General features: G+C 41.2%; 9 non-coding genes across 9 annotated transcripts; 5 read left to right on the top strand and 4 right to left on the bottom strand.

The window, feature by feature from the left end:
* Window positions 1-13,299: 13,299 nt before the first annotated feature.
* On the bottom strand, window positions 13,300-13,371 carry Trnae-cuc (transfer RNA glutamic acid (anticodon CUC)). The gene has a single exon. It is a non-coding gene; the product is annotated as a tRNA-Glu (tRNA).
* Window positions 13,372-13,906: 535 nt separating this feature from the next.
* Window positions 13,907-13,979, top strand: Trnaf-gaa (transfer RNA phenylalanine (anticodon GAA)). Its single transcript has one exon. It is a non-coding gene; the product is annotated as a tRNA-Phe (tRNA).
* A 5,657-nt stretch (window positions 13,980-19,636) lies between these two features.
* Trnam-cau (transfer RNA methionine (anticodon CAU)) lies at window positions 19,637-19,709 on the top strand. The gene has a single exon. It is a non-coding gene; the product is annotated as a tRNA-Met (tRNA).
* A 408-nt stretch (window positions 19,710-20,117) lies between these two features.
* Window positions 20,118-20,190, bottom strand: Trnak-uuu (transfer RNA lysine (anticodon UUU)). Its single transcript has one exon. It is a non-coding gene; the product is annotated as a tRNA-Lys (tRNA).
* A 1,596-nt stretch (window positions 20,191-21,786) lies between these two features.
* Trnam-cau (transfer RNA methionine (anticodon CAU)) lies at window positions 21,787-21,859 on the bottom strand. Its single transcript has one exon. It is a non-coding gene; the product is annotated as a tRNA-Met (tRNA).
* A 276-nt stretch (window positions 21,860-22,135) lies between these two features.
* On the top strand, window positions 22,136-22,217 carry Trnal-aag (transfer RNA leucine (anticodon AAG)). Its single transcript has one exon. It is a non-coding gene; the product is annotated as a tRNA-Leu (tRNA).
* Window positions 22,218-22,311: 94 nt separating this feature from the next.
* On the top strand, window positions 22,312-22,393 carry Trnal-aag (transfer RNA leucine (anticodon AAG)). The gene has a single exon. It is a non-coding gene; the product is annotated as a tRNA-Leu (tRNA).
* Window positions 22,394-24,011: 1,618 nt separating this feature from the next.
* Window positions 24,012-24,083, top strand: Trnaq-cug (transfer RNA glutamine (anticodon CUG)). Its single transcript has one exon. It is a non-coding gene; the product is annotated as a tRNA-Gln (tRNA).
* Window positions 24,084-24,499: 416 nt separating this feature from the next.
* Window positions 24,500-24,604, bottom strand: Trnal-caa (transfer RNA leucine (anticodon CAA)). Its single transcript has 2 exons — window positions 24,567-24,604; window positions 24,500-24,545 (listed from the first exon to the last, which is right to left on the bottom strand). It is a non-coding gene; the product is annotated as a tRNA-Leu (tRNA).
* Window positions 24,605-25,966: the final 1,362 nt, after the last annotated feature.

The raw sequence follows: 25,966 nt of genomic DNA, 5'->3' as shown, positions 1-25,966 counted from the left end.
TTTTACCATGAGTTTGGGAGCCTCTGGGAAAGAAGTAGAAGTTTTCAAGCCTCTTCTAGCACCTTCTCATGCCAAAGCACATCACAGAACCACAAGGGATGGGAAAATAAACTAACAGTAAGAGTAGATTCTTTGGTGGTCATATTTCTAGGAAATCTACCAAAATTTAATCCCACTCACAAAAGCAAGGCAATAGATACTGATTTTTTTTTTTCAAAAACACACAACAACAATGTAAATTGCAGGTATGACTGCAATGACTGCAATCAATATATACCTTCAAAAATGACTTTAACAGCCTCAGCTCTCCAATCAAAAGACAATTCACCAAATGGATTAAAGGCAAAACTCATCCTTCTATTGTCTACAAGAAAGTCATATTAGCTTTAAAGACAGGTACCATCTTAGATTAGATTGAGCAGATGAACAAAATTTCTCCAAAAAATATTGTATTAGGGATCAAGCAGGCATTGGTATTCCAATAGCTGATAAAATATAGACTTCAAACCAAAACAGAAAAAGACAAAGAGCCAGAGGAGTCAAGGACACCACAAGAAGACCTACAAAGTCAACTAACCTGGGCCCATAGGGGCTCACAGAGACTGAACCATCAATCAAAGAATATGCAGGGACTAGACCTAGGCCCCCACACATTTGTGGCAGATGTACAGCCTGGTCTTCATGTGGGTTCTCTAACAATTGGAGTGTGGGGAGTGGGCTGTCTCTGACTCTGTTTCCTGCCCTTGGATCCCCTTTCCCTACCTGGACTACCTGGTTGAGCCTCAGTGGGAGAGAATGTGCTTAGTTCTGCTGGGACTAGATGTCCCAGGGTGGGGTGGCACACAACGGGGACATCACCTTTTCTGAGGAGAAGGGAGTGTCATGGGGGAGGGATTTGTGGGAGTTGAAATATAATGTTAATAAAAAATTAGAGAGAGAGAGAGAGAGAGAGAGAGAGAGAGAGAGAGAGAAGGTCACTTCACTCTAACCAAGGAACAACTAACCAAGAAGACATTACAGTCCTAGGTGTACATGTGCCAAATTCTGACTTGCCCAATTTCATAAAAAAGTGTATTGCTGGAATTAAAGACACATATTAATATTAACCCATTAATAGTAAGTGGTTTCAATACCCCACTTCCTATATCATCACATCATCTGAACTAAAACAGTGAGAAGCTGGAGAGATGGCTTATCAATTAGTGCTTGTTGTTGCAGTGGACGAAATTTGATTCTCAGAACACACAACCATCCATAACTCCAGCTCCAGGGAATACAGCACCTCCAAGGGCACCTGGCAGCCACATGATGTGCAGACAAGCATGCAAGCAAAACACTCATACACGTAAAATAAATATTTAAAAAATAAACTAAAACATCAGAATTAAATGGCATCATGTAGCAAATGGACTAATAGATATCATAAAATGTTTGACTCAAATACCACAAAAGTGTCTCTAAAATAAACCACTTCCTGGTACACAAAATAAGTGCTAACAATTCAGAAAGATTGAAATGAGTCTGGGTATCCTATAGTGCAATAAAATGTAATAGCAAACAAATCTCTAGTAACTATACAAACTTATAGACATTAAGCAACTCATTATTGGATGATGAATGAGTCAAAGAAGAAATCAAAAGGAAAATTTAAAATTCCTGGAAGACAACAAAATAAAAATTTTAAAACAACAAAATTCTGGAATGCATTAAAAATCCAATGGGAGAAATTTACATCTCCAAGTGCCTCCATTAAAAAATTAGAAAAAGCACAAATCAATGACCTAATGATGTGCTCAAGAATTTGGAAAACTGAACACAGATCCAGTAGATGACAAGAAATATTAAAAATCTGATCAAAAGTTTTAAAAATAGAAATAACAAAAACAACAATGAAGCAACAAATCTAAGAGCCAGTTTTCCGAGAAGATAGATGAGATTGACAAATCTTCAGTCAAACTGACTGAAATAAAAAAGACTCAAATTAAGAGAATCAGGAATGATCAGGGAAACATCAGAAAAGACACCAAATAAATTAAGAGTGTTATAGGAATAATTTAAAAACTTCTACTCCATTAAGTTGGAAAATCTATAAGAGACTGAAGAATTTCTAGATTTATCCAAACTGTCATATTAAATTAAGGAGAAACCATCAACCTAAAGAGACCTATAACAAACAAGAATACAGAAACGGTAATAAAAATTCTTCCAGGTAAAAAAATATCTAAGGCCAAATGGATTCATAACAGGACTTTTGAAGATGATCTACAGCCAATATTTCTTGAGTTATTAAAGAAAGGAAAAAAGGAAGAAAGAAAGAAAAGAAGGAAGGAAAGAAAGAAGGAAGAGAGAAGGAGCGATCCCAAACTTTTTATAAAGCCAGTGTTACTCTAATACCAGAACCAGGTACATACACAATAAAAGAAACTAAAGGGCAACATTCCTGATGAACATAGGTTCAAATATTCTCAATAAAATACTTGAAAATTGAATAAAGACAGACATCAAGAAGATTGTCCACCATGAGTTAGATTTATTCTAGAGGTAGAGGGATAGTTTAACATATGCAAATAAGATGTAATAGATCACATAGGTGAACTGAAAGACATGGTCATCTCAGAGGATACAGGAAAGGTCTTAGACAATAGTTAGGACTCAAGGGAACATGTCTCAACATAATAGAAGGTATAGACCCACAACCAGCATCATCCCAAATGTAGAAAAGCTTGAAGCAATGCCACTGAAATCAGGATTTAGGCAGACTTATCCACCCATCCCTTTTTGATATTGTACTCAATGAGCTAGCGGCAGCAATAAGACAAGAAGGAAATTAAAGGGATATAAAATAGGAGGAAAGGTTGTAAACTACTCTTATTTGTAGATGATGTGATTATACAAAAGAAATCCAAAAAAAAAAAAAAAAATCCTTCTAGGAATGGTCAACAATACCAGCAAAATGGCAGCTTACAAAGTCAAGTTAACAAAAATTTATAACCATCAGGTGTTGTGAGAAATATATCATGGACACACTCCTATTCACACAAGCCTCAAAAAAAAAAATCAAATATCTAAACATAGACCTAACCAAAGAGGTGAGGCATGACTAAAATATAAACTTTAAATCTTTAAAAGAGAGATAAGGAAGATACTAGAAAAATGAAAAGACATCCCATGCTCATGGGTTAACAGAATTAATGTTGTGAAGATAACTTTACCAAAAGTCACTTATAGATGCAGCACAATCCCAAGCAAAATCCCCATCTCATTCTTCACATAAATAGAAAAACTATCCTAAAATTCATATGGAACCACAGATTTCCCAGACAACCAAAACAATCCTGAGGGGGGCAGTAGAGAACAATACTGGAGGGATTATCATTCCAGCCTTCAAAATATATTATAGAACTATAGTAGTAAAAACAATATGGTGCTGGCACAAAATGTGCAGACCAAAGGAGCAAAATGGAAAAACCAAACGTGAGTACATGTAACTGTAGCCATCTGATAGTTGAAGACTCTGAGCACTGGAGAAAAGAAAGCAGCAACAATATGTTTTGAGTTTATTTTCATTTAAAATTGCAATGACTGTGGGCTTGCTGTAAACTGCCTTTACTATCTTATGTTTCTTGTATCTCTAGTCTCCCCATGACTTTTGTCATGAAAGGATATTGTGTTTTGTCTAATGAGATGATAATGTGGCTTTTCTGCTTATGTGGTGGATTGCATTTATTGATACACACACACACACACACACACACACACACACACATATTGGTATTGGTTCTTTGAGGGTCTGGTAGAATTCTGGGTTTAATCCATCTTATAATTCCTGCTTCTATTTCACTAGGACTACTGAACTTTTTAAAATTATTTCATGTTGATTTGACTTTGGGATGTCATATATGCCAAGGTCATAGACACCAATATATACATTTATTTCTTTTAGGTTTTCCAGTTTGGTGGAATACAGATTTTTAAAGTATATCCTTATAATTCTCTGAATTTCCTCTTTGTCTGTTGTAATGTCAATTTCACCTTCAATTGTACTAATTTAGATTTTCTCTCTGTCTTGGCTAATTAAGCTAAAAATTGGTCAATCTTGATTTCAAAGAACCAATTCACTTCATTAATTCTTTGGGTTCTTGTTGTTTTGTTTTTATTTAATTGACTTCAGCCCTAAGTTTGTTTCTTCTCATCTACTCTTTTTGGGTGATATTTCTTGTTTTTCTAGAGTTTTCAAATGTGTCATTAAGTTACTAATATGAGATCTCTCCAACTTTGTATGCAGGTACTTAGTGCTATGGGTCTGACTCTTAGAACTGCCTTCATTAGTCCCATAGGTTTGGACATATGTCTTTATTTTCATTCAGTTCTAAAAGTTTTCCATTTTTTTTCTTGACCATTCATGGTGGTCAGATAAGATGCAGGGTGTTATTTCGATTTTCCTATATCTTTAAAGACTTCCTTTCTGTGGTTGATTTTGGAGAAACGTCCATAGGCTGCTAAAAAGAAAGTACGTTTCTTAGTGCTTCAGTAAAGTGTTTTCTAGACGTGTGTGTTAGTCCCATAAGATGATACATGATGCTATCTAAACGGCAGCATTTCTCTGCTTCATTTTTTAGATGACTTGTCTATTGGTAAGAATGGGGTTTGAAGCCACCCCCTATCACTGTGTTAGTGTCAACATGGAATGTTAGCTGTAGTGCTATCCCTTTTATGAACTTGGGTGCTCTTGTGTTTGTTACATAGATGTTTAGAATTGTAATATCCTCTTGTATTGTTCTGTTAATATGAATATGTAGTGCCCTTCCCTATCCTTTCTGATTAGTTTTGGTTTGGAGTCTATTTTGTCAGCTATTTAAAAAACTATTTCTGCTTGCTTCTCAGATCCATTTACTTAGAATACCTTTTGCTATCCCTTTACCCAAAGGTGATATCTATTCTTGATGATGAGGCTTGTTTCTTGGATGTAGCAAAAAAAAAATAAAATAAAATAAAAAAATAAAAAATAAAATAAAATAAAAGATTTATGTGTTTTCTAATACAGTTTTTCTATGTCATTTTTTTTTGAGACTTGAGACCATTAATATTGAGAGTTATTAATGAGCAGTGTAAATCTTGGTTCTTTGTTGTGGTGGTGTGGGATTTTCTGTCCTCTTTTTATAACTCTTCTGGGATTATTTGTTTCTTGTATCCTCTTGAGTTTAGTTAACCTTCTATTTATATTAAAGATTTCCTTCTAGTGCCTTCTGTAGATCTAGATTAGTGGTCAGAAATTGTTTAATTTTTTTATCATGAATTGGTTTTCTTTCTCCATCTACTGTGATTGATAGTTTTGCTAGTTATAGTGATCTGGGCTGACATCTGTGGTCTCTCACAGTTTGTAGAACATCTGTCCAGACCCTTCTGGCTTTTAGAGTTTTCATTGAAAACTCGGGTATTATTCTAATAGACCCAACTTCATATGTGACATGGTCTTTTTCTCTTGAAGCTTTTAATATTCTTTCTTAGTTTTATAGTATTTTATCATTATGTGTCACAGGGAATTATGTGTCACAACATTATGTGTCTTTTCTGGTCCTGTCTACTTGGCATTCTGTATGCCTCTGTGTCTGATAGACATCTCTTCTTTAGACTGGAAAAACTGTCTTTTATGATTTTGCTAAGAATGTTTCCTGTGCCTTTGACTTGTGTTTCTTCTCATTCTTCTATACCTATTATTTGTAGGTTTGATCTTTTCACAGTGTCCCAGGTTTCCTGCATATTTTTGCCTGATTTTTTTTCACATTTTGTTAGTGAGCTATCCATTTCTTCTACCTTGTCTTTGGCACCTAAATTTTCTCTTTTGTATCTCTTAATTTATTGCTGTAGCTTACCTCTGAGGTTTTTGTTTTCCTTCCTGAGTTTTTTTCATTTTTAAGTTTTATTTCAATTTGGCTTTTCTTTACCATTTCTCTGCTTCAGGATATTTGAACCTGTATCTAGTTGTGGTGTGGTTGAGCCCTTAGCACACGCCTTTAATCCCTCTGTCTGGAATACAGACATGCCCTATTACTGACCTTTAATCCCAAACAATGGAAGCAAAGTTAGTTTGTAGAAGGAAGCATCCATGTTTGAAAGTGATGTCTAATTGAATGGCAGACAGAGTGATGCATCGGAGAAAGATTTGACAGAATAGGATATGTCCAACTCTCATGAGAAGAGAGAGGAAGGGGAATACTTAAGGGAAAAGCAGACAGTACAGGAAGGAGAGAGTACAATGCAAAAATGCAGTAAAGTTTGTGGAGAGCAGTACAGTAGAGAGGGAGAGTAGAGCTGCAGAGATGGAGAAGGAGGCAGTTTTACAGAGACAGATTGAAGAGAGAACAAGCTAGACACCAGTGAAAACCGAATGAGCAAGAGAATGAGAAGGAACCAGAAGATTAGAACAGATTGCTAGTGTTAGTTTGAGGTCAAGCACAGCAATTCAGGAGAAGCAGAGACGGTGGGGTGAGGGGAGGTGTAAGGGTCCAAAAATCACTGAAGGAAGACCCCAGACTCCAAAAGTATGTAAAGACAAAGAAAGAGCATTTATTCTGCAGAGACAACCAGCATGCAAGGGTAAGCTATTCTTTGAAATGGCAACCCTTTGACAAAGGCTCACAGGCCTTCTTATAGGGAACTGAAGGAACTCTCTAGAAGGATTAGGTAATCTAAAATTTCATTGGTGGGTGCTAGGAGGTCACAGATGGTCAGTGGTCTGCATTCCTGTCATGAACGTTTAACCGCAGGATGAGATAGGGCTGCCCAGCACAGCTGGCCCATTCTGAGATAAAATATTTTTTCATTTTTGTGATTATCCCCAGGCTGTTCTGGGAGGGGATTCTATGATCTTGTTTCTGGATTTTATGGTCTGTCCCTGGAGCTGGTGTTTTAGGATTTAGTTTCTGGGACTTTTGGTCTGTTCCTAAAGCCGATGCCTTGTGGTCTTTTTTTTTTGAAGTCTGGCCTGGCCCTTAAATGGAGACAAATGGGGTTTATGCTATCCTTTCAAAGCCAGATTGAATCAGTCACCTGGGAGTGGAGTTTGAGCCAGAACAGCTCAGTTGAATCAGCCAGCCAGAGATCAGAAAGAACTAGAAAGGGTGACTTTATTGAGCAACAGGTGTCAGAGGCTGCAAACCTTCTAGGCCTAGAATAAGATTATACAGAGCCTAGGAGCTTCCAGGACTAGGCCGAGGGTAGCAGACTAAGGCAGTAAGTAAGCCTTTGAGACAACAATTACATCAGGCGAGTGAAACCAACTTTTACCTTTAACTTGCCTAGTTAAACTCTATTTTCATGTCTTGAATTATTTTCACAATTTTGCTCAATTGCTTTTTGTGTTATTGTGGTATTAAGGCATTTATTCATGTCATCTTTAATGTCTTTGAGTATATAACTGCTATTTTGAAGTTCTCATCTTGTGCTTCACGTGAATCACTTTTCTCAGGGCCTACTACTGTAGGGTTGCTGGCTTCTGGAGGAGACACATTGTCTTGTTTGTTCATATTTGTGCTTTTTTTCCTCTGGGATATAGGCATCTGAGTTATAATATTTGAAATGTTTCTGGTGAAGATATCTGGTCTCCCCTTTGACCATTCTTTGGTTACCATTTGACAGTCTAGGTCCTAGCCAAGTGTGGTGGCTGTGAGGTCCCTGAGTCCCAGCCAAGTTCTCTGAATGTAATGGCCCTGGTAGAGAGAGGTTTTGCCAGCCAATGAGGAGTCACGAATGATTGGGGAGCACAGAAAGGCCGAAAGAGACAAAAGGGAGACCTAGGGAACTCTGAGTCAGCACCAATAGACAAAGACACAAGAGGGTGAGGTGAGCCAATTAAAAGCAGTTTTAAAACCAGAAAATATCTAGGAAAAAAAAAAAAAAAAACCTACTTCACTGGTATCCGTTGGTATCCGCTGGTATCCGCTGGTATCCGCTGGTATCCGTTGGTATATTTCATCACTCGGTCCAAGTAAACAAGTAAAACCAGAGAAGAAAAGGGACGTGAACCAGCCGGGTGTGGTTGTGCACACCCGTAATCCCAGTACTCAGGAGACTGAGGCAGAAGGATTGCTTCAAGTTCTAGACTAGTCTAGGCTACTCAATGGATTCTAGGCCAACCTGGGCTACAGTATGAGAATGCCGTCTCAATTGCCAAAACAAAATCCATTGAAAGGAAATCTGTGATTCTGGCCCATCAAGAAATGTGTGCTTGGCTTTTGTCCTCAGTTTCTGGTAAGCAACTTTGACCATGGAGTTCCCTGGATGGTGGGGGCTTCTCATTCTAATGCAGCCATACTTAGAGGCAAGAGCTTCCTACCTGAAAGTCCAGGCCTTCGATGGAAACCTGGTGCCTTTAGTCCCACCCCTCAGTTATAGGAAAGTAGAGACAGCTGGGGTTTGAGTTAGTAAAGCTATCGTGGTTAAGGGACCAAACCTTTATAGCAATCACTAAATGAAGCATTCAGAGTTTCCATTCTGGAGGATGAACTAAAGTCCTGAGAGGAGCCCTAATCCAGAGAGAGCATGGAAACCGGGTTTGTGCCTGGTCCCTCACTCTGCCTCCTGTGTTTGCAGCTCTCGGGTTGTTGTATCCTTTATATTATCTGGTAAATATAAATAAATGAGCTCCTGAGGGAATAGGTCATTCCAGCAAGCCATGCACCCTGAGGACGGGTGGTGAGAACCCTCAACTTATATGCAGTTGGGTAGAAATGCAGAAGAGCTGGAGTTTATCACTGACTCCTGAAAGAGGGGGCAGTCTCAGGGTTGCCCCCTTAGTCTCTGGAGTCAGGATCAACTGTGAAGGCTGAATCCTTGAACATCCCGTTGCTACACATAGTGAACTGAAAAACTGATTGTTGCTCAGTACAAGCAGAAACTGTGAGACGGGCAACTCACAAGTGAGCGGGGTGTCCGAGCAGCACACGTCCTCTGCCAGGCTGTTGGATGTTCTTCTGCACTGTCCAACAGGGTCACTGGCAGGCAGAAAGGAAATGCGGGACATGGAGGGAAAGCCTCCAGGGGCTCACATTTGCTAAGAGAAGGAAAACACTCAGGTGTGGCAGTGTGGCCAAGTGGTGTGAGGTGCTAGATTAAGGCTGCAGCCTCTTTAAGGATGTGGGTTTGAATCCCACCATTACTATGGAGTTTTTCCTCATTAAAAATGCTCCATTCATCCTAAAACACAGTTGTAACTATTTTAATGGCAGGCTATAGTAGCACAGGCCTCTGATCGGAGTACTTTCAAGGCAAGTGGAACTTTCTGAGTTTGATGCCAGCCTGGGGTACAAGGTGAGTTCCAGGATAGACAGGACTACATAAAGAAACACTGTTTCAAAACTATACAGAAACATTATTTTATATATAATATCCATTTGATGCATTATATATATGTGATATATATATATATATATATATATATATTAATTACACATACATACATATTTAACAGATGAATTAGTCCTGGAACCTTTAACTCACTAGTGCCTGGTAGGAATTAGACAAGTGACCTCAGGAAGAGCACCTGTGGTGGCTGACATCCCACATTCCCGTAGCACCCAGGCCTGAGCAATCTGGATACCGTGGCCCTGTGGCTTCCGGGTGGCCCTCTGGGGCAGTTTATTCCCATGCTTTGGAATGTGGCTCCTTCTGAGAGCCACCCACCGGCTCCTGGCCTAGACATCTTTCTCCCAGTTGCAAAGTTGCTCCTGAAAGGACCTGACTGTAAAAGGAAGCACACAGAAGGGCACCGCCATACAGAATTTACAGCTTAGCAGAGTTCTCTAAGGGTTTCCAAGCATGAATTTATAGTCCATAATTAAAAAGATCTCTCTGGGTAGGCTTTGAATGACATTCTAGATGTACTCTTCTCAGAGTAAAGATCCTAGAAAAAAATTTAATAACAATAATCATAATATTATATTATTGTGTTCATTATGTACTAGATTATGTACTAGATGGAAAGTTGATTCCCAAATAGTTCCCATAGGTTACTGCTGAAATGAACTATTTTATTCACAAATTTATGATCAGGAAGAGTGGTGGTTTAGGGGAGAAAGACCCCCGTAAGCTCATATGTGAGTCAATACTTCGTCCCCAGTTGGTGGACCTGCTTGGGAAGGGCTAGGAGATGGGGCTTGTTGGAGGAGGGGTGTCACTGGAGATAGGTTCTCTCTCCTCTCCCCCCACTTCATCCCCTCCCCCAACCCTTGTGCTTGCCACTGGAGACATTAGCTCTCTGCTATTACTCTAGCTCTGTGCTTGCTAAAACGGTATAATCGTGGACTCTCACCCTCTGGAACCATGAGCCCCAAATGAAATGCTTTCTCTTATAAAATACCTTATCCATGGTGTCTTGTCACAGCGATAGAAAATCAACCAAGGCAGGAAATATTACCATAAAAGCATTTTAGAGTTGTGTAACAGGGAGTGGAATCTAGGGAGCCGAGGGCACAGTGATAATGAGGAAAACCTTGGCAGAGGTAGGATTTTTTTTTTTCCAGATACAATGCTAAATTCAGCGCCTTAGATGGCTTGGACACTACCACACAAGAGTATTTCCTTGAAGGCCCCCTGGGTGTCGTCACTCCCCCTACCCCTATTTGACAAGTGCTGGAGAACACCAGTTGGCCTCTGTTCCTTAATCACCCAGGAAGGGGAGGGAGGCACGCAAACACCCCACTGACCTGTAGGTCTGTGATCTACAAAATAAAAACCCCTGCATCCCACCACAGCCCACCCCACTGCAGAGTTCAAGGCCCATCTGTTCACAGAGAAACGTCACACAGCTGAATTCCCACCAGGCAAAAAAGCCAAAGGCCGCTCACTTTGAACTGCCAGGATTCCAGTGCTTTACAAGAACAGTTGCTCTTATGACGTAATCTGTACCAGTAAAGTTCTGCACCCCCCCAACCCCCGTGTTCCGGGGGGGGGGGGGGATCGGGGAGGGTGTCCAGTGAATTTTTACTCCTGAACCAGAAAGATTCGACTCAGTTAAAAGGGTCTAAGTCGCTCAGTCAAGGAAGATATAAAACGAAAAGGTCCATTTCTAACAGGAAGAAAGAAGTCTGCAAGTTCCTTCAAGTTCAGCTTCCACAGGTATCTTTGCTCTGTCTTCACGTGGCCTTCTTAGCAGTGGACTGGCTAAGTAGCATCATATCACCCTGCACCCTTCTCAGCACTTAGAAGGAGTTATTTCCCAGGAAAATCAGGATAACGACTAAGGAAAAAAGGATTCCCAGGAAAACCGAAGCAATACGATTATTGCCCTGTCCGTTCATCTGAAGCCATGTGTTTTCACTTGTCTTGTGACTCTGAGCTCTCTACCTATTCAAGTCTCTTCTCTCGGCCCGGTTTTGTTCCTAACAACAATGATCGATCACTCCACAATCCGATCAATGTACTCTTCTATCAAGTCTCTAGACTTCAAAGTTAACCTACGGGGACCGACCTGGAGCAAGGGCGCCACCTTCTGGTGTTATTTGCTTTTATGCTGTATCAGTCTCTTAGGAACATCAACCCAGGAACTGATTTTCTCTCTAGTGTTTGCTTTTTTTATTTGTTGTGTGTTTATTTGCTTGTTTGTTTGTTTGTTTGTTTTGTTTGGGTGGGTGTAAAGTAGACTACACGTAGAAAAATGAATAAAGAATTTCAGAGAATATGATCATATAAACAACTGAGCATCAAGGATCCATTAGCTCGGTGGTCAAGTATTTATTTGCCTGGTCACTTTGGAAGAAACAATGCTATCACCTAGACCCTACCCTTCTGATCCTAGCCAGCCAGGATCCCCTCAGGTGCCTCGAATTGAACAGGAATGGCAAATGATTACAGAATGCAGTTACGAGTATGCTACTGGAAGTTTATAACTAAATTCTGGCTCTGAGCGTCTCAACAACAAACTAGAATCAACCACCTATCTCACATGCCAGAGAGGACTTTTGAAGGGCAGAAAGAGGACATTTAATCTAGGTGGCCACGGTGGAAAACCGGTAAACGGGTTAGATGACTCCACGTCTACCATCAAAGGGCAAGCAGGAACTTTGAGAATATATTCTGTATTATGTACTACCTGTGTGAAAGGAGGGTTTGGAGTATGCATAACTGCCAGAACAGCTCAGACCAACGCTCTCGCCGTTCTCTGTTCTCCTTCATTACATTATTATCACTGCTGTCACTTGAGGGGAGCATCTGATCCCCTTGAATTGTCAGTCGGCTCTGGGTATAGCCTCAGAGTCATGGATGGATATCTCCATTAGGGGAAGTATGTCACAATGGGGCCATCTTCTCTGTCAGGTTCTCTGGTGCTTGCAATTAATTCTGGTTCCTTAACATAAAATGTCTTAGAATCCTAGTTAAATACGACGCACTGAGAATTCAAGTGCCCTCTCTTTAGAAAAACTGATTTAAAGCATTTTAAACAGCTCTCTTGTGCCAAAGGACCCTAGAAATTTTCTTTCCTAGAAAAGCCCTTCTGCTTTTCACCAATCAACACATTTAAGGGACTCCTGCTCCAACCACCAGGAAACTTCCAGACAATGGGAAGCACCGCGAGTTCCCACTTGTCTCTTTTACAACTTTACAACGCGCTGTGCAAACCCAGCCAGCTTCTCAAGAAAATGGTTTGTGAAATTTCCCTCTCGGAATCACCGTATAGCATGAGCTTTTAAAGGTTAAAGCTCGGAGAGAGATGGGGAGGAGGAAGGCAAGTAGCAGGAAAGGGGTGGATCAATGGCCCAACAATTAAGAACTCTTGTTGCTATTTTAGAGGGTTGCTTTCCCAGCTCACCCCTACAAGGCAGTTCGGGACCGCCGCTAACTCTGCGGTCACGTGGTGCGTGCATACACTCAGGCACAAACACTACAAATAAATGTAATAAGATTCATTTGTTTATATTTTAATATATGACTGTTCTGCCTGTATGCATGCCATTGTGCGCGTGGATGTCTGGTGCCCATAAGGAAAGAGGAAAGAGTTGGATTCCCTAGAAATGGAGTAACCAGCTGTTAGGAATACCCGGTGGAACGTCTGGCAACAGAACCGAAGTCTTTTAACAAAAGCTCTTGAGCATTCGGGGAAAAAAATCTCGGTCTTCACATGATCAAATTATTAGTAAATTTTTTTTAAATCATGAAGTTGCATAAGCTGATAACTTATAGTTGGAATAGCACAAGTAAATTGATTGGATGCAAAGCTGAAGCTCACTTACTTATGAATCCGATAATTTTACTGTACAGTGTTCCTCCCCAAAACTTTAAGGTCTGGAAGAACGAAAAGGTAACTTCCCTGACCGGGAATCGAACCCGGGCCGCGGCGGTGAGAGCGCCGAATCCTAACCACTAGACCACCAGGGAAACTGCTAGCTTTCCTCTTGTAAAACCTATGACCTGAATGGGCGAATGAACTGTCCGGTGTGTTCATACTAGATTTTATTCTATTAACCAAGCATTAATCCCAGCAAACCAAATTCCGAACACATGAATGAGTACGATACGGTCGGTGTTCCCCTAAGTATATGTATGAATTGACCCAGAGTACATTATAGAAAATGTATATTTACATGTTGCTGTTTTAAATATTAACAAGATCATTAAGGCACTTTTTGAGACAGTGTCTCAGCCTTGAATTTAGAGAGATCCGCCTGCCTCCGTCTCCCAAATGCTAATTTAAAGGCGTGCACCATCACTCCCGGCGCTAAGAAAAAAAAGTTTTAAAGAGTAATTGTCTCCTTGCTTTTCTCTTTATGATACAGAAAGATGTTCGAACATCGAAATTATTAATCTTAAACTATCTAAGTGACGCTGTTAGGCGTGACCGTTCTTTGTCACGCCCAGCCTGGACCTACGTGATAAAGTCATTAGAACTCAGTGGAAAGCTGTACGGGGCGTGGCCGAAATAGCTCAGTTGGGAGAGCGTTAGACTGAAGATCTAAAGGTCCCTGGTTCGATCCCGGGTTTCGGCAGACGTGTCTTTTTTTTTTTTTTTTTCTTTTCCCCTTTGGTGTTTTTTCGTTGTTTTGTTTTCTTTAATAAAATTACATCTGTACTTACTGTCTTCCTTTAGGCTTTGACCTGTTCCGCATTTTTTTCTCCAACGCATTTGTTTCTCAGAACTTACTTTTTTATTCCTATGAATGTATCTCAAAAGCTTAAGTCAAGCCAACATGCTTCTCTTGCTCGCTGGCCTCCTCAGACTAGAAAATGTTTACATCTCTGTATTTAGACCCCAGAACCAAGCCCAGTTTCTCATGTTTTAGAGAAATAGATCACGTCAAACGAGCTATACCATTCAGTCCAACTGATCATGACCAGTTTCCACATGCGTTGGCTCTTTTTTTAGCCGCGTTTAATTTTCATGGGATGCAAGCCAATTGATAACTGTTCCTTAGGCAGAGACTCAACTCTCCCGCCACTTTCCCCCCCCCCCCCCGTATTGTATGGTGATTCTCTTTCATCACTTTACTGCTCAGGGCCTGCACTTTGATTTTTATTTAATTTCTCTGCTTTTAAGTAATTTCACATACATTTTTAAGAATAATAAAGACGTCCCATTTCTGTTACCTGTTTCCTGTAACAATACTTTATAAAACGATAGTCCAGTGTCACAGTCCTGATACTGATGTTCCCTCTTGTCCTTTCACAAATACAGAAGAATGCTATACAATAAAATAAAAATATAAATGAAATAAAAACACAAGAAAACTGCTTAAGCAGAGATGGTTCATAATGTCTTTAAAATACTAGGTTCTGCTGTTAAAGACTAAGGCTCACAACCAAAAAGACAAAAATAAGACTTGTGTCTGGTTGTGTTGACAGTAGCATTCAGGTGGTAGAGGCAGGGAGGGGCTTTGTGAATTCCAGGCCAGCCCAGTTTACATATGGAATTCCAGACCAACCAGGCCTATAAATTAAGACCCTGTCTCAAAAACAAAACAGGTAATTATAACTCACTTCTTTTGTTTTGTGCTACAGCAGAATATTCTAGACCTCCTGTGGCTGTTTCTAATATTGTTTCTGTGAATCACCTATATTTAGAACTCTTTTTTTTTTCATAATGGCAAACTGAATTCAGCCTAAGGTAAAATTTATAATTTATAAATTATAATGGTATTTTCTTCGGGTTTTTGTTTTGTTAATAACTGGTGATCAAAATCAGGACCCCACAGCAAGTGGGACCCGCCCTGGACACTAAGCTGATACTCAACCCAACTTCTACTCTTACATAGCTTGTATCACTCAGGGTCCCAGCCTCTGGTGTGGTAAGCCAACTACCAGCTGCACAAACATTTGGTCATGTGTGATAGTTTGGCGCTACTTGGCAGATGAATGTTCCTTGGAGATGTGGCCTTGTTGGAAGTGTGTCACTGGGACTGGGCTCTGAAGTTTCAATTGCTCCAGCTGGGTTCAGTGTCTCCTTCTCATCAGGATGCAGAAGTCTCAGCTACCTCTCCAGCACATCTGCCTGTATGCCACCGTGCTTCCCACCATGACCGTAGTGGTCTAAACGTCTGAGGCAGTCCAATGAAGTGCTTTCTTTTCTGGGAGTTACCGTGGTCATAGTGTCTCTTCACAGCAATAGAACCCTGAAAAAAAAAAAAAATCCGATCATGAATAATCAGAATTGTGCCGATAGCAAGAATAAACGCCACGGGCAGGGCAGCAGGAGAGATGAACAGTGGAAAGCAGCGTTGGAAATGCCAAGCTTAGACCATTACTTTGCTGGTGTAAACAGCCAGTTTAAAAAATAAGACTTGTTTTATTGTTGCTAATTTCTACTTTATTGATCCTTTTGCACTTATAAAACCTCCTCCTACGATCCCCTTACTAGAACCCCTTTCAGCTTGATGGATGACATACTGCCTAACTGATAAAAACCACATGGATCTTTAAGCCTTGTTGAAAATATAAGTATAGAACTTGTTCAAGTCCTTTCCCCTTTGCTAATCCTTCAACCTTTCCAAGTCACAGAAGCATATTCCTCTTATACTACACTTTAGAAATACGATTTAGAACAGGCCAACATTCTGACATCTTTGAAATGACCAAGAAGAGCAAAAACCATCTTGTGAACACATACCTGGTGCTCCTATCTCCTGGCTTTCCCAGGGGATCAAACATCACATTAAGCATTCATTTATGCATTGATGAGTCTGAAAAGTGACCCTAAATCTTAAGAAAAATAGAAAGGCTTGCCATCCTAAGTAAGCAAATCATACCCTGTATAGGCTATGAGGATATCAAAAGTGTAAGTAATGCGAGATGGTTAAAGTGTCACATGGAATCCTGGTATCCTGGATGACATCCAAGAGGCAGAGTCAGGCAGATCTCCATGAGTCGGAGACTAGCCTGTCTACAGAGTTTCAGGCCAGCCAAGGATACTGTCTTAGGGTTTTACTGCTGTGAACAGACACCATGACCAAAGTAACTCTTATAAGGACAGCATTTAATTGGGGTTGACTCACAGGTTCAAAAATTCAGTCCAGTATCATCAAGGCATGATGCATCCATGGTAGCATCCAGGCAGGCACTGTTCAGGCTGAACCGAGCGTTCTACATCTTCATCTGAAGGCTGCTAACAGAATATTCGTTTCCAGGCAGACAGGATGAGGATCTTAAAGCCCACACCCACAATGACACACCTACTCCAACAAGGCCACCCTAGTCCAACAGGGCTACACCTTCTAATAGTGCCACTCCCTGGGCCGAGCATATACAAACCATAACAGATACATAGTGAAACTATGTCTCAACACCCATTGACCCTCCCACAACAAAACCAAACCAAACAAACAAACAAGAGTCTAAGATTTTCCTCACTTTCTGTAATAAGTTTAGAGCCTGAATGGAATTTGCCAAATTTGCTATTTGTACTGTCTGTTAAATATGATCAATTATCAATAACCATTTGTTGTGTTTTCTGTACTGAATGGTAATGTTGCCATCGATGGGACCAAATAGCTGACACATGCCTCTTGTGGGCAGAAGAGTTCACTGTGGTTCAGTCTGTGGTGCTGCTCCTTGTGCAGGGAGGCGTGAGGAGTGTGAAGGCATTGGTCTCAGTCAGTCCACAGCAAGCAGAAAAGTGACAGCTCTGGGGTTTTTCCCCTTTATTCTCTTCAGCTGTCTACACTCAGAGTGGGTCCTCCTTCCTCAATTAAATCTCCCTGGCAACTCACTCACAGACATACCAGAGGTGAACCATCATAGGGGACTCTGAACCCCATCAAGCTGACAAAAGAAATTAGCCAGTACATAAGGTTTCACTAAGCGTTTGTACTAATCAAGATGGTTTCCAAGGCTGTTTTCCAAAAGACAGTACTTAAGAGCTAGAGGAAACATTTTGTTTTCCTGTGGCTCTGATTTGATGCTGACTTAATAAAGAGACTGAGATCAAAATAAGACCTGCACTGGGGCTAACCCATGGCATTAAAATTTCCTGAGTTTTTCCTTCCCCAAAGATTACAATTTCTTAGGGATCAATGTCCAGGCTGTTCTGTGTCTGTCTGTTTGTTTGTTTGTTTTCTTTCAATTTATCAAGGCTAGAGTTTTCTGGAGTGTTCCCATCAGCTTGCCTCTACACAAGTCTGTGGGCCATTGTTTTGATTAATTAATAATTGATGTGGGTTGGCCCAACCGTTGCAGGTGGTACGACCCCTGAGCAGGTGGTCCCGGGTTCTATAAGAAAGCTGCTGAGCAAGCCATAGAGAACGAGCCAGTAAGCAACACTCCTCCATGGCTTCTGCTTCAGCTCCTGCCTTGACTTCCCTGGATGAGGAGCTACAACTGTAATGTTCCTGCCCAAGCTGCTTTTATAGTGTTCTATTACAGCAACTGAAACCAAGATAGGACAAGCCCCAAGACAGTATTTGTTCATCTCTAATGCGCAACGCTACTTTCAACTGAGCAATGACGCTGCTTGGGAATGTTTTATTGTCTGCTTTTTACTGTCTGACTCATTCCGGACTTTCGAGTTTTAGTTTTCTATGTGGTGGCTATTATTCCTGTGGAGGCTATTCTTGGTTGACAAGTTGAATAAATCTAGAATAACTAAAACCCAAGCATCTGGGTACACCTATGAGAGATTTTAATCTTAGTCATTTGAAGTGAGAAGACCTAATTTTAATCTGGTTTTTGGGTTTTTTTGTTTTGTTTTGTTTTGTTTTTGTTTTTTTTTTTTTGAGATGGGAAGATATACCCTCAGTTCAGATCTTTTGAGGTGGGAAGAGCCACCTTTGATCTGGGCTGCACCTTCTGCTGGATGCATATATAAATGGCCTGGAAGAAGGAAGCTTGCTCTCTCATTGCTGCTTGCTCTCACTAGCGAGTCCATTCCTTCACTGGCATTAGAGCCTACTTCTTCAGGATTCCAGATTAAAGACCAGCTCGGACATCCAATCTTGTGGCCTGAACAACTACTGGATTCTTGGAGTTTCCACTGGTGAACAGCACTGTCGAACTAGCTGGACCACAGCCTGTAAGCTGCTCCGACACATCCTTCACTACTCTATTTTATTCCTCTGGGTACACTCCCTATCTGCTTCCACATCTAAATTCTTCTTTCCGTGAAGAGCAGGTAGCTATGTTTTGATAATCTATTCCCTAATCCAGTTGTGAGTCCTCCCGTCTGTTGTTAAAATAGAATAATCAGAGTTTTCCAGTGTTGTCTGGGTGGTGGTGTTGGCATTTGCATGATAATTTTTCTCATCCTCATTATCTGAACTCTTGAAAAATATGGTCATGCTATTCATAGAGTTCAAAAATAAACTAACAGAATCTTGATAATCTTGATACAAACTAGCACTGTCTACGTGGTACAAACTAGCAGTTAATCTGCATTATAAGGGTAACCATTCAGGGCTATCCACACTAGACTACACGTACTGAAGATCCACGTAACTTGTAACACTTGTAACCCTTTATTAATGGAAAAGTCAGGGTCCTCAGCAACAGCAGAGACAGAGACAATAAAACCACTTTGCTTTCTGGGGCTGGGGGCGGGGGAGTATTTTAAATGGTTTCTGTGTTTTCTCCAACTTCTGCACTTTACGCGGAAAACCAAAACACTCAACTGTTCACAAATCCGAGGGAGACACTAAGAACGAGAAATTCTAGTGTGAAACTAGTTCAACCCCCAGGCAAATCTGGGTAACTCGAGTTTTCATTTTTTTCCTGTTCTCACACTAACAGATTCCCAAGACTTTTAGCAAGAAAAATGTATTCGTTAAGCTTTGAGCTCTCTTGTGTCCCTTTTGGACTCCTCGACCGAGGAGTAGTAAGAAGACTAGTGCAGTGTGTTAAAAGGTCTATGGGACTTAGAAAAACGACCTTGCATAATTGACGTGCAATGGAGAGGGTGAGAAGGAATGACTGGCTGAGGAAATGCTTTTGTTAAGACCACAACCCCTTCCTTGAATGTATGTCCGGACGGGGAGCAGAAGGATCAAAATGACTTTTTTAAAAATCTAGTTGAGGTTTGGGGAGTTGTTGAGTCTTTTAAATATTTCTAGGGCGGGGAGTTGGGGGGGGGGTGAGTTTTAAGAATTCCAAGATCATCTGAACTTAGGCAAAACATGGTGTATGTATGTTACTAAGGTGAACTGTCTCAAGAAATGTGCCACGTGCCTCCTTAGCGCAGTAGGCAGCGCGTCAGTCTCATAATCTGAAGGTCCTGAGTTCGAACCTCAGAGGGGGCAGTTTCTTTTCTCTTCTGGCTGCATTCACGTTTTAAAAAAAAAAAAAAATTTTTCAACTGTCTCCTAATTGACTCCCGGACTCCAGAAAGTGAGCTGGTAGCCATCGTTTTCCAGTTGAAAAGAGTTCTTCTATCCAAGTTTCTTCTTCAGACAGCATTGAATCCACAACAACAAAATTTATTGAAAAAACGAACGCATAACAACTAGTGCGGGATTTTACCTGAAGTCCTCTTTTTAATATATACGAAACTTCGTTACTACTATGCACTCGATATATGATGTGATGCAGGTTTATAGATCTGGCTCAATAAAGTTGTCCAAAATCCCTGCTTTCCTGGATGAGTCGTTGAGAAAGCCCTAAGAAACATAACTAGACGGTTGCTGACCCGGGAAGAAAAAAGACGCTGACGCCCGAACAGGGACTTGAACCCTGGACCCTCAGATTAAAAGTCTGATGCTCTACCGACTGAGCTATCCGGGCTCTTACAAGCAAGCCTTCTTGAGTAAATAAAGAAAGATACAAAAAAAAAAAAAAAAAAAAAAAAACCCTTTCAGTTTACATTTAGCCAACTGATTTAAAATTTTATTGTCTGTTATTTGTCGCTGAAATGCAAACTCCGAAGAGAGAGAGAGAGAGAGAGAGAGAGAGAGAGAGAGAGAGAGAGAGAGAGAGAGCATTTTCTCTTGCGGTGTTCAGTGTTAAATCCTCACCCCTTGTATAACAGCAAGGACCAAGTTTGGCAACAGTAATACTCAATTAAATTAACGCACCGAAAGTAATTGCAGAAAATAGCTGCTACCTTGCTGGGCTTGGGGACTACAGGAGAAGAGGTCAGGGTTTCTGAGGAAGGGCAGGCAACTACAGCTTTAAGGAGGAAGCACTGGCCAGGGTTGGGGGTTACAGCTGCTTCAGCTGCTAGTAGCTTATAATGAGACGTTCTCGGGAACACAAATAGAGTGGAGGTAAGACAGTTTGACAGACGGAAACAAAACAAAACAAAACAAAAAAACCTCAGACACGAAGTCGGTCTCCTTTCTCCTGCCTGCCATTCTCTCTCTGGCTCGTCTTATTGATATACTGAGTTTAAGGGGAAAGCCTATGACGATGGAATTTCGAGGTGTAATTTGTAGACACCAGGCCCCTCCATAGGACCGAGAATTGGACGGCAGATCCGGAGCTGAGAGAGGACGGATGGACAAGGAACGCAGCTTTGAATGGTGCCCGACACGTAACGAGCGTAGGGAAAACCGAACGAACACCTGCTCAACTCTTCTGGCTCCACAGAGATACTGAGAGCTGGACATAAAATACAATATTAATCCAGAATATTTGTCTTCCTCGCCATACTTATTTCTCTTTTAGACATTTTCTGTTGACTTAGAAATTCTGTCAAGACCGAAAGCCCAACCTGGTGAGAATGGACCATAAAGGTTTGTGGTTTGTTTTTATATTCTAGTTTTGTTTCGTTTCTGACACGGAGTATCATGAGTGGGATGAAGTGATCCGATAATACGCTATACTAGAAGAATGGTTTAAAAGACCAAACCGGAAATTACATCTTACACCTTTCATACTCTGGCCTCCCTTTCCGGCCTCACTCTCTGGCCTCCCTTTCTTTTACACCCTGGGCAGGGGAGTTTCCTGCCCTTGATGTTTATGTAATAACCAAATGCCAAGCATATTTGAAAGGCACCTGAAAATTCTCCTGGCTCCAATAGTACGTATGGTGAAAAAGTAGTAAGTTTCATTGTTTTTAAAGACTGAGTCCCGGAACTTGCCATGTAGAGATCCACCTGCCTCTGCCTCCCGAATGTTGGAATATTATAGGCGTGCTCAAACACACTGGTCGAGTGTTTAATTCTTAATGAAAATCGCTGTTTTATAACTTTGCAACCGGCTATTACATTAACACAAACGAAACTATCTGTTCTATTTCATTTATAGTTTTGTTGTTGCTGTTTTGGGTTTTTGTTTGTTTGTTTGTTTTGTTTTTTATATCTCTGTAGACACGAACTCAATTCTCTTCGTAGGAATTAAAATTAAAGATTAAGGTATTCATGTTAAAAATATTATGGTTGCCCCCTCTGAGGTTCGAACTCAGGACCTTCAGATTATGAGACTGACGCGCTGCCTACTGCGCTAAGGAGGCACCCGTAGTTGGTGCCTTCCGGAATCACGTATTCCCGCTGTTACTGGCGTTGGTCTTAGCGTCTCATATTTGTAGTTTTTTATTTATGATATAATAACACCTGAAAGAGCTTTTGCTGTGAATCTTTATGGCACAACGCTAGTACAGAGCCTGCGAATCTACGTTAGACCACAGAGTGCGGAACGAGAGCTCGCTACAAAGAGCCGCGTGCAAAGGAAAGGAGCCTAAATGTTACGGATACTCCAGAAAGAGAAGACACAAGCATCTTAACACAGGGGTAGCGTGGCCGAGCGGTCTAAGGCGCTGGATTAAGGCTCCAGTCTCTTCGGGGGCGTGGGTTCGAATCCCACCGCTGCCAACAGTTTGTTTGTTTGTTTGTTTTTTTTTTTTTGGTAGGTTTTAGTTAAACCTAGTGGGTCTTTTTAACCAGGGTTCGATTCATTAGGCTCGGCGGTAGTGTGGCCGAGCGGTCTAAGGCGCTGGATTAAGGCTCCAGTCTCTTCGGGGGCGTGGGTTCGAATCCCACCACTGCCAGTTATTCTTTTTGGGACAAGGACTAATACCCTTCTACCATCTGCTTTCGCAGTTTCCTGATAACAGTTAAGATAAGCAGCCCCTGATAAGCAGCCCCGATTAATTGCTTCACTTAACAGTTAATAAACCCATAATGTGTGTGGTACTCACATCCCTAGTCCCAGAATGTCCACCACACAAAACGCTCCAGCAACAGTTAACAAGCTTTTCTTCAATTCATTCACGTTAAGAGATGTTATTCCACACCTACTATATAGGCTAGGGCCTGTAGACGCTACAGTTCTTTCTCATTACCTTAGTCAACGAATGAAGGATGAATGTGGAACTTTCGCTTTCCTGGAATTGGCTTGCAACTAGAGACAGATTGGCCTAGGCCACTGAAGAAGTGGATTCTTTCCCATCCGGGAGACGGAAAACCATGTCTTCATCATCACCACAGCCTTCTCATTTCACTTTGAATCCGAACCGCGCTCATCTGAGCTGTGTGTCTCTAAGAAATGCCTTGCCAAAAAAATAAATAAAATAAAATGAAATAATCAAAATATGAAGTTTTTTCAATAAAAGTAGAAAAAATAAAATAAAAATAAATAAAATAAAATAAAATAATCAAAATATGAAGTTTTTTTCAATAAAAGTAGAAAAAAAAAGAAGCAGCCTTCGCACCTGCTGCCTTGTGCTGAGGGAAAAGCATTTTACAAGATGCAGCTCCTGGTTGCAGCTGACGGGATGCTTCCTGGCATGCACATGCAGTAGTTGCACATGACAGCTCTGTAGATAGCGTTGTGCGTGTGTGTGTGTGTGTGTGCACACGCGTGTGTGTGTACATACATACACAGAGTTGTTCAATTTCTAATGGTAGGACTAACTAACATCCAGTTTGCCATTTGTGGTGGGGGAAAAAACAAAGTACAAATCTCAAGGACTGCTCTGGACGCTGCCAGTCTCTGAGACGCAAAAGAACAGGACAAGAGGAGCGGTGCAGACCACGTGGCCGTTTCTGTGATCCAGCCACTGAAGACGAAAATTTTCTACTGAAAAAGAGAGTTGCTCCGATAAAAAATACTAACTAGATCAGTTCGGAGGATAGGCGTTTCCCCTTCCATTTGTAAACCAAACATGCATTTGCAAAGAGCACCAGGACGTGACTTCGGATGCGCTGTGAAAGTAGATTGGAAATGGGGGAGAGGCGGGCAGAGAAGGGGGAGAGGGTAAGGAAGTAGGGGATAAGTTTAATAACTTTTTTGTGTTAATACGCCACAATTAGGCCTATTTATTTGTGTGCTAAACAAGAAAATTAACTGGACAAAGAAAAAGAAAACAACAAACAACCCAACAGGGAACATAAAAGAACCAAGGATACAGCTGAGCCATTCCTGAGAAACAAACGAAACTTGTAATTTGTTACTATGAAACAAACGAAATTTGTAACTAATTCAAAACTTGTAATTTGTCACTATGAAACAAACGAAATTTTTAGCTTATTCAAAACTTGTAATTTGTTACTATGAAACACGAAATTTGTAACAAATTCAAATTAACACCCAGGTTCCTTCCCTTTTTTTTTTTTTTTTAATCAGGATTTACAGATGGATAGTGTGGTAGGCCCTGTGAGCGAAGTGGTTCCATGGTGTAATGGTTAGCACTCTGGACTCTGAATCCAGCGATCCGAGTTCAAATCTCGGTGGAACCTAGCTTCTCTCCCTTTTTCTTTTTTGCTTTGTTTCATATGGTGAACAGTTTCATTTAATTCCTGCGTTTATACTATGCAGCGAATCCTTTTGAATCCTAGCATTTGGCTCTTGACAGCCTTACGTTCTAAGGATCAGACCCTACCAACTTCACACTCAACTGTCAACTGTGTCACTGGAGTTTGTGCACATTTCCTGCACCGTTCGCGCAAGAGTCACACAGTTCGTTCAGTGCACTGTTGCCACGAGCCCGTTTTCCAAAAGGGGGCCCCAGTACTGTGCGTTGATAGTTGGTGGCAAAGGCACCTTTAGGCCTCCAGCACAGGATCAGTGCGACAAGCTTCATGGAAGGTCTGGAGTAGGCCAGCATAGAAAATGGAAAGGACAGATGTGTCTGTGAAAATAAGAAAAGTACAGCTGTCAGAAGTGGGATTCGAACCCACGCCTCCATACGGAGACCAGAATCCCCAGGCAGGGAAGCAATGCTTGAGTCTGGCGCCTTAGACCACTCGGCCATCCTGACAGGCTGCGCCAAGAGCCATTAATGATTCTTTCAACTGTAATCAATGTGTATGCATTCACTGTTTCTTAGGTCTGTTATGGCATGGAAATACCATATCTTTCCCCATATCTAATCAGAAACGTGAACAAAATAAACTCTCGATTCTTTTTTTTTTCTTCCTCCAATCCATTTGGAACGTTTATCACCTCGGTTTCTGGCCCTTCCAGAGTGCGGCGGAGTTCAAAAATCCTGAGGATCTTGCAAGCTCAGGTCTGGCTCAGAGCCATTCATCCGAGTAACGGAGGAACAAGTAGCCCCAGCTGTCTTTCGAGATGGTATATGAAAGCTCCCAATTAGTGGGGCTTGCAGGGTAGGGAAGCGGAAGAACAGACTAGATTAGCAAGAAAATCTAGTTTAGGAACACTGGCTGCAGTGTAAACCAGAGAGTGGCAGAAGCTTGGGCTATGAAAAGTGACTGCACATGTAAGAGAAAATGGCAAGATCAAGAATTAAAGGGAAACATTGGAGGGAAAAAGTCAGAGTGACACGAAGGAAATGTCAGTACAGAGCCCAAACCCCACGTCCTTTGCTCCCACAGACTGCAGACTACACCTTCTTCAGGCAAAGGCGGAACTGCCTAGCTTTGGAAATTGGAATCATAGTAACAACAGACAGCTACAAGTGAAGCATTCCAAAGAAATGGTTGGGTATCAGTGTGGCCCCAAATAATTTCCAGGTTATACAGCATCCGGAATCAGAGTTTTTATTTCCAATCTTAAATATGAACAAGAACTAATGGAAAGCAGGTATTTGTGAAAGCATTTCTACAATGAAGAAAAAAGTAAATACAATAGGGGATTGGAAAGGACCTAAGAAAAGACAAATACAACACGGTATCTTGAGGTGGTGGTGGTGGTGGTGCTGGTGGTGATGGTGGTGCTGGTGGTGGTGGTGCTGGTGGTGATGGTGGTGATGGTGGTGGTGGTGGTGATTGAAATCATCATCATCTCCTCCAGACGGTAAAAGAAAGAGAAGAAATTCTTTAATAGTTTAGTTGCAGAAAATTTTTTGAAGTTACAAAATAAGGTTGAAAAAAATCTCCTAGAAAACGGGTGGGGAATGAAACAACGGAACTGATAAATAAGGCCCTTTTTAAAGTCTGGTAGAAGGTATGCCCTCAAACCTGGGGCTTCCTGGGAAAGAACAGGGGCGATAGAAAGGGGAAAGAACAGAAAGGAGATAGAGACGGTTACCAGACCGAAGACCTTAGATCTCCAGATGGAAGGGTCCATCAAATGCCCCTCTCCCAACCTCCCCCAACCCCCGCCCCGCCTTCAAGACAAGCTTGTCAGAACTATCAGAAGAGAACAGTATTCTGAAAAA

The sequence above is a fragment of the Arvicanthis niloticus genome, chromosome 8 (genome assembly GCF_011762505.2).
Source record: "Arvicanthis niloticus isolate mArvNil1 chromosome 8, mArvNil1.pat.X, whole genome shotgun sequence".
In the NCBI taxonomy this organism is placed as follows: domain Eukaryota; kingdom Metazoa; phylum Chordata; class Mammalia; order Rodentia; family Muridae; genus Arvicanthis; species Arvicanthis niloticus.
The sequence above is the reverse complement of the archived record's forward strand: the minus strand, read 5'-3'. Positions and strand labels throughout refer to the sequence as shown.